This window comes from Drosophila mojavensis, unplaced genomic scaffold, assembly GCF_018153725.1.
Source record: "Drosophila mojavensis isolate 15081-1352.22 unplaced genomic scaffold, ASM1815372v1 contig_80, whole genome shotgun sequence".
In the NCBI taxonomy this organism is placed as follows: domain Eukaryota; kingdom Metazoa; phylum Arthropoda; class Insecta; order Diptera; family Drosophilidae; genus Drosophila; species Drosophila mojavensis.
The window spans coordinates 16,689,508-16,704,543 of record NW_025318906.1 but is presented as its reverse complement, the minus strand read 5'-3'; the positions used below and the strand labels follow the sequence as shown (position 1 = coordinate 16,704,543).

General features: G+C 37.4%; 1 protein-coding gene across 1 annotated transcript in view; it reads left to right on the top strand.

The window, feature by feature from the left end:
* Window positions 1–15,036, top strand: part of LOC6580253 (nyctalopin) — a 72,068-nt gene that overhangs the window by 23,239 nt on the left and 33,793 nt on the right. Inside the window, exon 2 of the mRNA XM_032730004.2 lies at window positions 14,793–14,833. The gene's annotated coding sequence lies outside the window, so the exon portion shown is untranslated. The remainder of the gene's footprint in view (window positions 1–14,792; window positions 14,834–15,036) is intronic.

Below are 15,036 nucleotides of genomic sequence, written 5' to 3'. Positions count from 1 at the left end.
CGAGTCCACCATTCGATTCGCAGTTCGATTGCTACGCAAATTTTTGTTGCAATAAATTTGCATTTACCACAAAATGTTTTGAACTATGGGCTAACCCATTCGGTTTACCTGCGTTCGATTTATTTGTGGCCGCATTTATTCAAATCGTTTCCCATTTCCCATTGCATTCTCCGCTCTGCATGCGAGCTGTACCGGCATTTCGAGCTATATTGATTTACTTGTGATTGGTTGGCATTCCGCATGCTAAATTCTGGTTATCATTTAGCTGCTAATTTGGTGAGCCATCGAAAAACGGCAAGAGAATATTTGATTAACTGCCAGACATGATCGTAATTTATATGCATCGATTTCTCAGGGAGAGCAAAATTATGCAGCTCAAATTCTGGAATTATTGCGGTTAATAGAAGTGAGTTGAATTGAAGTTGTGCAGAACTTGAATTTCATATTGGCGTAACCATATAAGGCCGGTGAAAGAGTAGCTGTTTAGTAAGTTCAACTAAAGATATTTTGATGACAAATTGAGATCTGTCATGAAATTTAGAAAGGACTTTTGAAAAAGGCCCAAGTAATTTGGGATAAATTATCTATCTATTGAAATTTTATACTAATATGGTATAAATATTATATAAGTTAACACGATATATGTTAAGTTCCTAAAGTTACACGATGAGATTTTCAGAAACCTTTTAAGTCAACCCTTTTTTTAGTGGGCTCAGCGTATAAAAATTTGTTTTTCTTTGATTGAAAAATATTTAAAGATTTGATTAAGATACTATAAATTTAATCCAAATTCCACTTTTGAACTTGGGAAAATTTTTTGTTACATTTTTTACTTGCATAATTTTTAAAAATAATATTTATATTTTTCAAAATACGTTTCAGATCCTATTAAAATATTTTTTATAATTTTTTTTTATTCGTATAATATTATAAAATAATTAAATAAATTAGTTATACATCTCTTTTATATTTAAGTAAATATTTTATTATAACCAAAAGACTTGCCTAGGCATTCAACTATCACCAGAATCTAATAGAGCTCTCCTATAGTTACACAAATCCAGTCTGCTTCGTATTTACTAAGCCCAGTTAGGCAGTGTCTTATAGACAAAGTCAAGAACCTTTTACGTGCTTTAATTGTTTTCAATAAATCTTGTTAAGCCAACGTCTAGGGTCCAACAGCTGTAATATTCATGGCCTATACTTTTGGTGAATTGCTGTGACATTTTCAACTGCTCAAGCTGCCTCCAAAGTCCAATTGACAAGTTGTCAAACAGCGAAAAGTTTCCGTTCTAAAATGTACATAATTCGATGTCGAAATAGCCAAATTGTTGTCTGCTCAACAATGGCTTCATTTTAGAGGGCCAATCCAGGCGGGGTTCGAGGGTTGAGTCGAGTTGAGTTGAGCTCGTTGAGTTGCGGCTGTCTTTGGGTTTTATTGGGAATTGTACAATTCAAGTGGAATGGCCAGTGGCCCGGCCGAGACTCAGCCAGGGTCTGCTGCTATAGTTCACATCATTAAATATTTAAGGCATTCGACTGCTGTGGACTCCACAGTGCACAGTCTAAAAACAGAACCTGAGCAAACTATGCGAACTGTGCATGTGTAAATTAACAAGTTTATTGTTGTGACCCACAGGCAGCAATGGGTCAGCCGGCTAGCCCAAAAATGTCAGCCTATCTGCACAGTTGTGGGGCATGCGGCAAGTGTTTATGTTGAGCATCGATTGTAGGCAACATTCTGCGCCTATTCTATTAACTATTTCCAGGCCATCCCTTTGCTGTCTCTATCTCTCTCTCTCTCTCTCTCTGTCTATCTGCCTGTTCTGTTGTTGTTCTGTTTTCTCTGTCCTTTGTTTTGTTTATTCAAACATGCCGAAAGTTTTGGCCGGTCTGCGGTCGACCGTTAAATCCTTAAAATGCCTCAATACTTTCCGCATTGCACGAGCCAGACCCAATGACAACAATGAAGGACACACACACACACTCACTCACACACACACAGGCACGTAGCTATGCACACATCAATGCTGCTCATAAATTTTGCATAAAGTTGGTTAGTTAATGGTTTTAAATTTGTTTAGAAGGCAAACAAGTTTTTCGAGGTTTTTGCGGTTTGCTCACTTAAATGCTTTCACAAATATTTTGCTAGTAATTCAAATTGAATTTACAAAAATTTTAGACAAATTTGCCCACTAAGATAATAAGTTTATTACAGTTGGCCAAAATTATAAAATTTAATTTTAATTTTAATTTTAATTATTCAAGATTAAAGCTCGTCATAAACTCTTCGCAATTCTTTAAAGTATTATATAACTGGCATCTAAGCCTGCCTTGCAATGCCAGCTGTCTGTCAATCACATCTGCTGTAATCTCATTCATTTAGCTTGTTTGACTCGTTGCGGAGCTCGACTCGCAACTTAATTAAGTTCAATCAAAGCGCGCACACCATAGTTTAGGCCGCAGACTGCAGAGCCGACGCCCTCGCACTCGCCGGGCCCACGCACACTCAGGTGTAATTTGCACAGAAATTAGCGACACTTTAGACACTTTAGATAGCAGCCGTTGGCTAAGAGCAGCCTCAAACACTCAAACACTCAAACCTTTGCTTGTCGAATCACTCAGCCAGAACTAATGCGATTCATTTTCGTGTAAGCTAGCGAAACGCAAGAAACTTTTACTTTAGCTTGTGACTGAGTTGCTAAAAAATAAATCTAGCTGCAAAAAAAAAAAAAAAAAAAAAAAAGGAAAAGGAAAAGGAGAAAAGAAGCATTTAAGGTATATAAATAATGTTAGCGAATGCATACGAAATTTATGGCTGGCCATAAATTTGGTATTCTTAGCCATTGAAATTCAATACCAGCAAAATGCAGCTCACGATTCTCAACAAGTGCGACGGCTAAGTGCAAAAATTTGTCACAGCACGAGAGACGGAATAAAATTTAAGTAAACATAAAAAATATATAGCAGGAAGTTAAAGTTGGTTATAGCAAACTAATATTGTGTGAGTCCATATACCCTGTAAATAATTGCAAAATGAGTGTTGCGATTTTAGGTTTAAATGTAACTTATGCTTATATGTAACCCTTTAGGTATATAAAATTTTCCTTACTACTATTTTTCTAGTACTTACTACTATTTATTAAAATTATTTTGTTTTTATATATTTATAATTTTCTTATGCTAACTTATGCTAACTTCTCTTAATAATCAAATAAGAAATAAGAAGAAATTTAATACAGAATTTCTACAGTTTTCTAGGTATTTTCTAATATTTATTATAAATAAAATAAATCATTGGGATTATCGATAAATCATATGTTTATTATTTTTATTAATTTAAGTTTTTGTTATGCTTAAAATACAATTTGTTTTTTTTTTTTTTTTTTAATTTTTTTTTATTTTTTATTTTTTTTATTTAAGTTTGCCGGCAGCTCGTATTACAATATTTCGCTTTGATATACCATTGACAATAAATTTGTTGGCCAAAAATTGTCCGATAGGCGATATTTCGTAAATATTTCGTTGGCTCTTATATATAGACTCTGGTGCAATAGTCGTATATTGATGAGAGCCAAACTTTGGCTGGATTTACATGCATGTATTTTTGGCTTGTTTGCTTTTGGCTTTAGGAAATTTTGTCAAATTGCGTTTTGCTTGAAATTGACATTTGATGTGGCGCATTTGTTGCCCAGGCAGTGGCAGTGGCAACTTTTTAGAGCTGTTGCAGCTGATGAGGGAGGTGAGATTTGGCTTTCGAATGGGGTCAACTGAACCGAAAATAAATTGTATACATGCATAGCTATCAAATTGTGATGTATGCGAGTGCGAATGGGTGCGAGTGAGTCAAATTTGTTTTTCTTGTTTAATTTGATAAATCAATTTTTATGAATTGCAATAAAAACTTGTAAATTTGCGCTCTATATAAACAAAATCAAATCAAAGCAATATAATTATTTTTATTAAGGCTAAAATCATTCAAATTTTATGGTAAAATAATCAGAAAAAAATTGCTTTGTAAATGTTCAGAAAAAAATGCTTTGTGAACGGAAGTTATGATACTAAATTTATTATAAATACGCATAACTATTCTTTGTTTGAATTTGATGCTTTATTATATTGGCAGAAATTTGCAATATTTTTTGATGGAATTTTAATAATCAATATGCAAATATAACTTCATGCTAATAATTTTAAATTAATTTTGTTGATGTCAATATAGTTTGATATAGTAGATGTTTGTAGCAAAATCTTTAATAAATTTGTTGAAAATGCATTTTGAAAAAAAAAAAAGTTGAATATATTAATGAATAAACTATGAAATTATTGCCATTATTTTTTATAAAACTTATAAATGAAATTTTCAGAAAATCTTAGTCAAACTCATATTAAAATAGGGTTGATATATTAATTAGTAAATAATAAATAAATTTATTATATTTATTCTGAATATTTATTTATTTATTTATTTTTTTTTTTTTTCATATAAAACTTGAAACAAAAATAATAATCATTTTTTAATATTCAAAAGAAATTAATAAATAATTATACATAAATTTATTAAAATTTTTAAAAGCATTTATTCTAAAACTAATTTATAAATCATAATGCAAACTGTCGAGGCGAAATGCTTGAAGTTGAATTTTATAATTTAAACAATAATCTACATATTACTTTCACTTTAGTAAAAACTCAACATTAACTGTTAAAACCTAAATCTAAAATTAAGCCTATCCCAGCTTTGCCTCCTTCTGCCCTTTATAGCCCCTCAGTCGCTGATTCGCTTTGACAAAACTCCTTTTGCTTTCATGCCAGCTGACATATTTTCACTTCCATTAACCCCCAATGCCCTAGACGAACTCTGTTATTCATGGGACCAGTTCGGTTGACATCTGCGGTGCAGTCGCCCTGTCTACACATATCCTTGAAATTATTTCATTCTCATTTCCCATTTTTCCGTTCTGTGTGCTGTGCGGCTTCTGCCTCATATTTAATCAATTAAAAATGTGTACGTGCACATTTGTTGCCAGGCGGTGGCCGAATGCAAACAACACACGAATGCGTAGTCCGCCCCAAAGAGAGGCATGCCCCAAGCCAACGGCCGTAACCATCACAGACCCAACTGCACACACAAAGCTCATAAACAGCGAGGAGCAGTAGGTGGAATTGGGGGACAAGCATTTTAATTTGAAAATAATAAAACCCGACAAAGCAACAGCAGCAGCAACAGCCCAGGCCCCAAAGCTGCCCTGACGCTCTGACAATGACATGCAATTGAAGCCCTTCAACCCTCGTCGCCTCGTCGTATCGTCGGGCTTTTGTCTAATTGTCGCCGGCTTCCACGGGGGCCGTCATAATGCAGCTCCCAATTCCAAATGGGTTCCCCAAAGTCGCTGCGGCATGGATGGCATGTAAAATGTGCGCATATGTTGCGCCTTTTTAGCTCTGCCCCTTTGCCCGTTGGAGTGGGCCCTGTCGTTGGCATCAGCCCCATCATTTGCCAGCCTGCCTGACCTGCCAGCTGTGACTTCATTCCCAGATACCCATGCTCCTTGACAACTTCAGCCGGATTCACGCTCCTCTCGCTCGTTGGGCTTTGCCTTCCGTTGTGTTCTGTTAGCAAACAAATTACGACTGTTATTTTCAAATCATTTGGGGCCACTGCGTGCCAAGCCCCTCCTTCACCTGGTCACCTTTCCGTTGGCTGCTCTCTCACCTGTCCGGGTGGCAGCTCCCAGTGGCCACACATCTCTCACAGTACAATTAACTGCTGGCTCATAATTGCAGTCTGCCATCAATTAAATTTAAATTATTTTTATAATTTTCCTTGAAATTACAATTTAGTTTTGGCCGCTTTAAATTTATAATAATTTTAGCTAAATTTAGATTAAAATTTTCTGTTAATATTTTTTTTTTTTCAATATTTAATGGAATTCAATTATATCTAAAAATATTTTTAACTGTTTGTGCATGTCAGCTGGGCGTATTAACGATAAATAATTATGTATATATGAAGATATAAATATATATTGTATATATATATATAAATAATATAAAGGTGCAGAATAAAAGTGGAATTATAAATAATAAAGTATTTTTAAAAAATTTTAAATTAATCTGTAATCTATAATAAAGAAATTAATGAATATTAATTGAGCTGTACTTTTTAATATTAATTATAAATATTGAATAATAAATATAAAAATATTTTACAAAAAAATAAATTTTAACTATAATTAATAAATCAATTTGAATTAATTGAACTGTAGAGAATTTCAATTATAAAAATTAAATACAAAATTTAAAATTTAAAAATTTTTAAAACTTTTTCCATAATCTTTAAATTATAATTAAAAAATCAATTTTTATTAATTGGACAGTCGAATAATTAATATTAAATTATAATGAATTATTTATTACTTAATGTTTTAGTATTGAGCTCTTTCTTTCTGTATTTAATATGGTTGCCTCTCTAAATTTGTTTGCCTGTGAATTCATGCTTATTCTACATCTCTCTTCACACCGCTCTATAAATGCAGAGCCATACGCAGTTTTGGCTTAAAGACTGTTAGCCATTTGTAGCGCAAAATAAACTCGAATATTTGTGTTTCCTCTTTATTTATTTTTTTTTTATTTATACATATTTTTTTCCTTTTGCTGACAATAACAATAGCGAGCAAGTGTAAATGGCAATATAAATCAAATATGCGGCAGACGCAGCAGTTCACCTACATGCCACACCAACACAGGTGACTCTGCAGTGGCAACAGCAACGGCAACAGCAGCGACAACAACAACAACAACAATGAAAGCTGCGAGTCGCATTCGTGTTTGCCATTTCAATTGAAATGTGCGCACATTTGCACTGAGCAAAATAAGGAAACATAAATTAAAAAAATAAATATATGTATATATATATATATATATTTTTTTTTTTTTTTAATACATATTTATTTTCTACATACATATATTTTTATATATAAAAGCCCTCGCTTCAATTTATGCTATAATTTTCTTGTTTTATGTGCTTTCTGGGGCGTGGCAAAGAAATTGGCAAACCAAAACAGAGCGAAAAAATATTAAAGCGCACACACACGCACACACACTCGCTCTCTCACACACACACACACACACACACACGCACATCCATTTGGTTTGTGGATGATAACAATCATTTTGAGTGTTTGCCTTATTTTCAACGCACCCATTTTGTGTGTTTGTGTGCTTGTGTGTGTGTGCGTGCAAGCGTGTGTGCATGTCTGTGCTTTTCCTTGCCACTCATTTATTTCAGCTGCCTTTTGCTTCTGCCACGCAGTGTCAGAAAATGCATTAACATTAACGCAGCTCACTCCTAAATACAACAAAATTTCGCTGGTTTTTTCGTATTCGTTTTTGTTTTTCGTTTTTCCTGCTTACTGTTTTTTTTACATTACACAAAATTATTTAATTTCCTGCAACGCCTGTTCGCAATTTGATGAGCCGCTGTCAGTTGTCCGTCGAGGGCCAGCCGGAGCCACTGCCACGCCCAATGCCCGCTGCGTGCCATCAAAGTTATGATGTTTCTGTTCATTTCCCAGTGCTCTGACACTCTATAGCTCCCTCTCTCTCTTTCTCTCTCTCTCTCTTTCTCGCACACAGAGAAAATTTCTTAATTTTTTCATACCAACCAATTTGTGTATATATACTTTTTTTTTTTTCTGCGCGTGTATTTAGCATCGCTTATCGCAGCCAAGTTAATGACTATGTGGGTCATTAGCATTTTCAGCGTGTGCCGTGAGCGCATAATACAAATATATACACATATACATACATATATATACACATATACATACATATATATACACCCTGCTGCCTCAAAGCGAAATTTAAGCTGTAGCTTAAAGTAATTTCATTCATCATTTGATAGCAGCTGATGTGTATAAACATAGATTTAATCCAACTTGTTTTATATTTTTCTCAATTTTGCCATGGCCAAAACTCAGTCTGGGCGAGGCTTGACATTCTGAAGTGCATTCAAATCTGTTTGTAATAATAATAATAATCAAAAGCAATAAAAAATACATAATGCTAAAAGCAAGAGACAGATACTCCGCTCAGATGTTGTTGTTGCTGTTGTTGCTGCTGCTGCTGCTGCTGCTGCTGCTGATATGATATACAAAATTGCATTTATAAGCAATCATGTCAACGCCCAACAGAAAAATATGAAAAGATGATGTTGTTGCTGCTGTTGTTGTTGTTGTTGTAGTTGTTGCCTGTCAGCCAGACGCCGCAAGTCAAGTGGCAAGTGGCAAGTGGCAAGTGGCAAGGGTGCAAGCTGCGTATATGCAGAGGCGTCAAGGAAAGGCCAAAGGGCAGGCAGGCGAGCAGGCGAGCAGGAGACGTCTGATGCCAGGCGCCTACACAGCATTCACTTCACACCTACAAAGACATAAAATAGAAACGGAAGTCGAAGTGTAAAGCACACAGGAAATGCATTCGGTCTGCTGTCGCTTGGGGACTGTGAGACAGACTCCAGCTGAAAGTAAAAGTGTGCGAATGAAATATAACCACATGATAGATTATGCTACATTTGATGCCTGTCTAGTCTAACTAACTGCATTTCGATTGTTTAATAAATAACCGTAATTTCCAGCTGAGTTATGGCCTTTTGTCTCAGGTTACTTTTTAGCCTTTGAGCTGATGTCGATAGGTATTCAATCTTTGGCAGTTGGGGGCAGGTGAGGCAGCAGGCCCTGCGCTTGCCAGATGTTTGCTGCCGTCGCTGCTGACAGTTGATTGAACACTTTTGAAATGACAAAAACGCCCCACGGGTGACATTTCTCAAAACACTTTACCGTGTTCTGGCCCCGGCCCCCAGAGAGAGAGAGAGAGAGCGAGAGAGAGGGAGGGAGGGAGACAGCCAGCGAGACAGCTGAGCATTGGGCTAGGTGTTGCAACCTTGATTTACGGCGCTGCCTGCCTGAGCTTGGCCTACGGCAATCCAGGGCTCCAGATTATGGTCTGAGCAACGATTGGGTAGCTGCGCTTTGCCATTTGCATTGCTGCTGAAGCCCGGCGGCCAATCATTAAAACGTCGACATGATGAGTTTCTGTCCGAGTTTGACTGAAGTGGGAGCTGGAGCTGCAGTTGGAGCTGGAGTTGGAGCTCGAGTACTTTGCTCTCTCGCGGTTTTAAATTACCATTTTAATGCTGCCGAGTGGCCGTTGATTGATGTGCGCTGCTCAGGTCGGCTCGGCACGTCGCTGCCAAAATGCAAATGGCTTTTCTGCAGCGTTTTCCCGCTAACAAGCTTTTGGCATTTTGTTGCCAACTCTATGGCTATTTTATTTTTTGCTTTAAACGCATAAAAACTTTAATGTTGGCAAAAAAAAAAAAAAAAAAAAAAAAATACATCAATTGCCCCTTGCGCGACTTTTCGCTCTTAGAATATATTTTAACAGCTACTTTGAGACACTTCATTAGGTTCTGTGACGCTGCAACTCCTGCTGCTGCTGCTGCTGCTACTCCTGCTGCTGCTGCTACTCCTGCTGCTGCTGCTGCTGCTGCCCTGTCGATTGGTGTTTTGTGATAAGCCACTCGCCCACTAGAGCTCTCCATTGGCTAGCACCTCTCCGCCTCCTGCTCCTGCCACAACATTTTGACGTGGCCAACGCTGCTGATTGAGCGCTGCTGAGTGCCGCGCTGTCTGTCAGCCAGACAGCCAGACAGCCTGACAGGCTGACAGGCCAGATACTTTAGGCTTTTAAATGCGCGCGCTGCTTCTTAGCACCGTCAGCGTATATACATACATACATACATTTGGGCAGCATTTGTAGCTGGAGTGGGCTCTTAAGCAGCTTCTGAATGATGCGACGCGCTCGGGCAAACGTCAAAAATGTCGTCGTCCAGCCGCCGTCTGCCCCCGCGCACGCTGCCTGTCATGTCTGCTGCCGTGTAGCGAATGTTAATGAGCTGTTAAAACTCAACGTCCAACGCTGGCCGCATCTTCAAATTAAAACTGCAGCAGCTACACGAACTGGCCTGAACGAGCCTGAACTCTTAACTTGTTTTACATCTTGTTTTTTTTTACGTTTTTTCTTCTTCTTGAATTTTACCACTTTGTCGTTTGTCACGGCTATAAATAGTTTCATTAGTGGCACTACAATTGCCCAATAAATGCGGCCTGAGAGTGTGTAGGCCGCTGATTGCACCTTGATTTGATTTGATTTTTTTCGGACTGAACTGAACTGATGACGTCGCTGCTAATGAGTTTCTCTTTGGCTCGTTTCGTTTCGCTTCGTTGGCTAATTAAAAGACAGTTGCTCTTAATTCAAAAAAATTAAAACTTAACATTTAATCCAATTATACAAACAAGTTGTCAACTGTCTTGGAAGAAGACAACGCTCATTTATTACTGCAGCTGGCAAGAGTGTTGGAGCTGAGTGTGCCTGACCAGGCAATTAAGTAGATCGGGTCGGAAAAGCGATAAGAAACAAAAATATAAACATCAGTTAATATAGAGCATAAATAAAGTCGTTTATTGTGAACAAAATAAATTAACTAATTTAGTTTTTGGAGTAAAATTTCTATTGTTTATTTTTTTTTTATATTGATGCAATGGCGCTGAAGATTAAAATATATCTGTTACACATCTCTCCCTTTTAGAAATAATATTTTATCGATTTTAGATGAGCTGATTATGAATAACATGGAAAAAAGTTTGAATTTCTCGACTCGAGTAAAACAAAAGATTGGATTCTTTATATAAAATATATCTATAAAACTCTTTATATGCTCATGGAAAATATTTACTTATCGTATATATATACGCCTCTAATGATGTATTGGAATTAATTAAAATTTTATAAAATATACAATATTATAAATTCTAAATAAAAAATAAAAATCGAAAACATTATAAATTTATTTATATATAAATATGAACTATATTATTGATATATAATTAAATAAATTGTTCAAGGACAACAAAGCGTATTATAAAATTTAAAAGAATTATTTATTTATTTTTTTTTTTTTATAATTAATAATGAATTATTCTTTATTATTATTATTATAATTATTATTATTATTATAGTTATTTTTATTATAATTTTTAATTATTATTATAATTATTATTATTCATGTATATGTTCATAATTCTTTATTTATGATAATAATATATTATTTCTGTATTTTATATATGTATATTTTATATTATATGTATATAAATATACAATTTATTTTTATATATATTTTACTATTTTATAATATTATCTGAAATAAAAGTAGTTTGATATTAATATATTAAAATCTATCTATAATATTATTATTATTTTATTATATTATAGATAGATATTAATAGCTAAATATAAGTGGCTTAATATAATATATTTACACTTTAACCACATTTCCTCATCGCCACTCTCCCAGAGTATCCTTTTGGTGTGTCAGTTAACTGCTTGAACGCACTGTAAGTTATTAGCACTTCATACTTAAGGCTGTCAGCACTAATAGAGACCACTTGATAGCCTCTTAGCGTTCGCTTCATTTAAGTAAATCACTGCGAATGAGCCGCTCATGCAGTTGATTGTGTTGCCACTTCCGCGACTTCTAAAAAAAATATATATAAATATGTATATAGATACATACATATATACACATATATTGTATATATATTTGCCATCGAAAGTTCTAAAGTTTCGCCCCCGCATTACGATTTTCTCAAGTGTCTCACATGACGGCAATAAGCCGCTACCCGGGCCGAAGTGCAATTGTGACTGTGTCGCGCTGAAGGAGTGAAGACTGTAATCCAATACGTTGCGGGGTGCGCTTAAGCGGCTTCTGCATGTCAAGTTCTTGTTGGCCCCGGGTAAGCAAATACTTTGGCGCCCATTGAGAGCGCAGGAGGGCAGAGGCAGAGTAGAGCTCATATTACCCACGGGCCAGAAAACAATAATTTATTGGTAGCCAAAGTTATGGATGGCGCTTGGCCGATGGGAAAACGCTGCCGAGACGAGACTGAAGCTATGCCAGCTCTAACTGGCTAAGGGACCAGCTCCCCAAACAATTTGTCTGCTCTACAAATTCCGTGGCGCTGCTCTCTAGCAATTACTTGTCTAAAATAATTGGCTATGCCGCAATCTAAAAAAAAAAATAATAAAAAAATACAATGAAGAGATGGAAATAAAACAAACAGAGACTGAAACCGAAACACAGCAGCCCAGACCAGACGTCAAACAATCAAAAACTGTCTGCTGACTTTGACTTTGGCTCTGGCATTGGCTCTGGCTTTGGCTTTGGCTTTGACGGCAGCTGCTCGTTAGGGCAGCGATTTCCGTTTCCGCTAGACCGGCGACTGGCATTGAAATTGAAAGAAAAACAAAAGCGTGAAAGGATTTAGCAGCAATCACAGTTTCAATATTAATAGTTCGCTGGACCATGGCCCTATGGAATCCTGCTACGCCTTTAGCCTTTGGCCATCAGCCGTTAACAGCAACTGACGCTGCTGTTGCTCCTCCTGCTCCTGCTGCTGCTCAGCATTTTTGCTGCGTGGCTGCTTTTGGCTTTCATTTTATTTGGTTTCGCTGGCAGCGCGCCCCTTTTGGCCAGCCCAGACATTGGCTTAAATGGCAACAATATAGCCAGCAAACAAAGCGCAAATCGAAAATTTTGGGCACCTCCAGTGTCCACACCCACATAAAAAGGGGCGATTTTTATTTGCCGTCTATTGATGTTATTGACTGACTGTGTGGCAAGGCGGAGCGCAGGGAGGTGAGGCTGGGCGGGTGCGAAGGGTCCAGCATCCAGCTGTGACCAGAAAAGCAAAACGACATCGTCTGCGGTACGCGACATACCCGACCAATATAAAAGGGCAGCATAAAAATAAGTAATACTCTCTCTCTCACTCACTCACTCTCTCTCTCTCTATCCTCTACCTCTCCCTCTCCCTCTGCCCCTCTCTTCATTCTGCCATTCATATTCCCTTTTTTTGTTTGCAATTTAACTTTCATTTTCAATTTTCATGGTCTTTTCGTTGCTTTTTATTTGCGGCCAGCTGAAAATGATGTAGCATTTGGATTTGCTTTGGCGGGACTTTTATGCTTCCGTTTAAACATAAAATACGTAAAAGCGTGTAAAATGCACCTGAGCTGCGTTTTAGAAATGCCAGACAATGGCCAGACCATTTGGCAGGAGGCGGCGGACTCAGCAATTGCAATAAAGAGTGATAAAGAGAGGTGGAAAGCGAGAACAAATGAATCTTTTGTGCCATTTAAAGACATTGACAGAGATTTTCCACAAAAAAATAAGAATAATAATACCTTTGAGCATTAGAAATTGCTAAGCTTACTTAGTCTTTAATAAACAACATTTAAGTAGAATCAGCTTCCATTTGAGCAGCGCAACTGTAATAAGCGGCAATTATTAATTAGTGGAATGCTCATTAAAAAAATTGCTGTGGCGCATAAATTTCAACATAATTTGATAGCCGATATAGACAGAGAGAGGGAGAGCAAGAGGTAGAGCGAGAGGGCGAAGGGCGAGCAATGTATTTAAATGGAATTGCCAAGAGGCGGCAAGTCCCTTCGTCAAGTCAAGCTGCGTCAAGCCTCGCTGCTTATCGATTACATCTCGCCCACACAAACAGACAGAGCGAGAGATAGACAGAGAGAGAGAGAGAGAGAGAGATGCACCCACACAGCTAGCTGGGTGAAGGCCGCCATCGGCTTAGTGTTTTGGAGTGTGGCAAATAAATTGACATTTATCTGTGTGTAACAAGATCAAGTATACGCCACATTGGCCGCTCTCGAGCTCAGCTGTGATTTTGTGGCCAGCTCGTTGATACAGTTGGCTTAAATGCTGCACTGTCGCTCAAACATGCCAGGCGGCTGATTCGAATCGGGGCGACGACATGGCGTATGAGTAATTTATATTGCGTAGCTCGACCTCGAGACACACACACACACGCAAACAAAATTGAAACGGAAATCAAAGCCCAGAACTGAACTGAAAATGTGGAGTTCTGCTTGGCCAACTAACTAACTAACTAGCGACAGCTACTTGGCATTTGATTCGCCTATTAGTGCGTGAGTGTGCGTGAATTGAAATTGCAAATTTAGTTCTTATGGCAAAGTTTGACAGGTGGAAGAAAAACTGTTGAGGAAAAGGCTGCAGATTGAGCTTATGGCAAGCCACAGCGAGGGCTGCACTTCAGGAACTAGTTCAACTGCACTAGCTCGTATTGATTCATTTATTTATTAACAAAGTTCAGTTCAGTTCGGTTCAGCTCTGACCTTTGCTCCAACTACTTGAGCAACTCTCAATGATTCATGTCTGCGAGTTGTTGTTGTTGCAGCCCTGAATGAATCGCTTATCAGCCATCGCGTTGCACGTGGCATGTTGCACGTTGCACATGCAACTCAGCCAGTTGAGTTGTTGCCTTGGCTGACAGCGCTGAAAACTTTGCTGACAGGCAGCAGCAGCTCGCAACGTAAGTAGCTGCTAAGTAAGTCAGCCAACAAGCAGCCACATATGTTTAGCTAGTTCGACTATGCCATGCCTAAGTGACGCGCCAATCAGCACAGAAAAAAAAACAACAAAAACAACAAAAAACTGATAACCTTTTGATATGGCTGTGTCCTGTGCAGAGACCTAAATAGATATAGATCCTGTTTGCATATATGCAATTTGTCTTTAAACGTAGTTGAGACAGCATTTAAACTGTCTTGCTGTCTCTCTCTCTCCACCTCTTTCTTTTCATATATTCAATTAACACTGCTAACCTAGTTTTCCTCAACTCTATTTCTCTTTGCAGCATTATTCCCAGAGCAGCACAAACACATGCACAAGTACAAGGTGAGTTGATTTCATTTCCATACCATTCCACTGCACTCCACGCCATTCCATTCCATTTCAAGCCAAGCCACAGCTCTCACATGGAATGTAATTAGACTACGGAAATCACACAGATAAGAGCAATTTGATGTGCTCTTGCAGCGCTTTGGCTAGTTTAAAGCAATTGCCATCAAATTTCCTGTGCCCGCAAAAAAATACATATA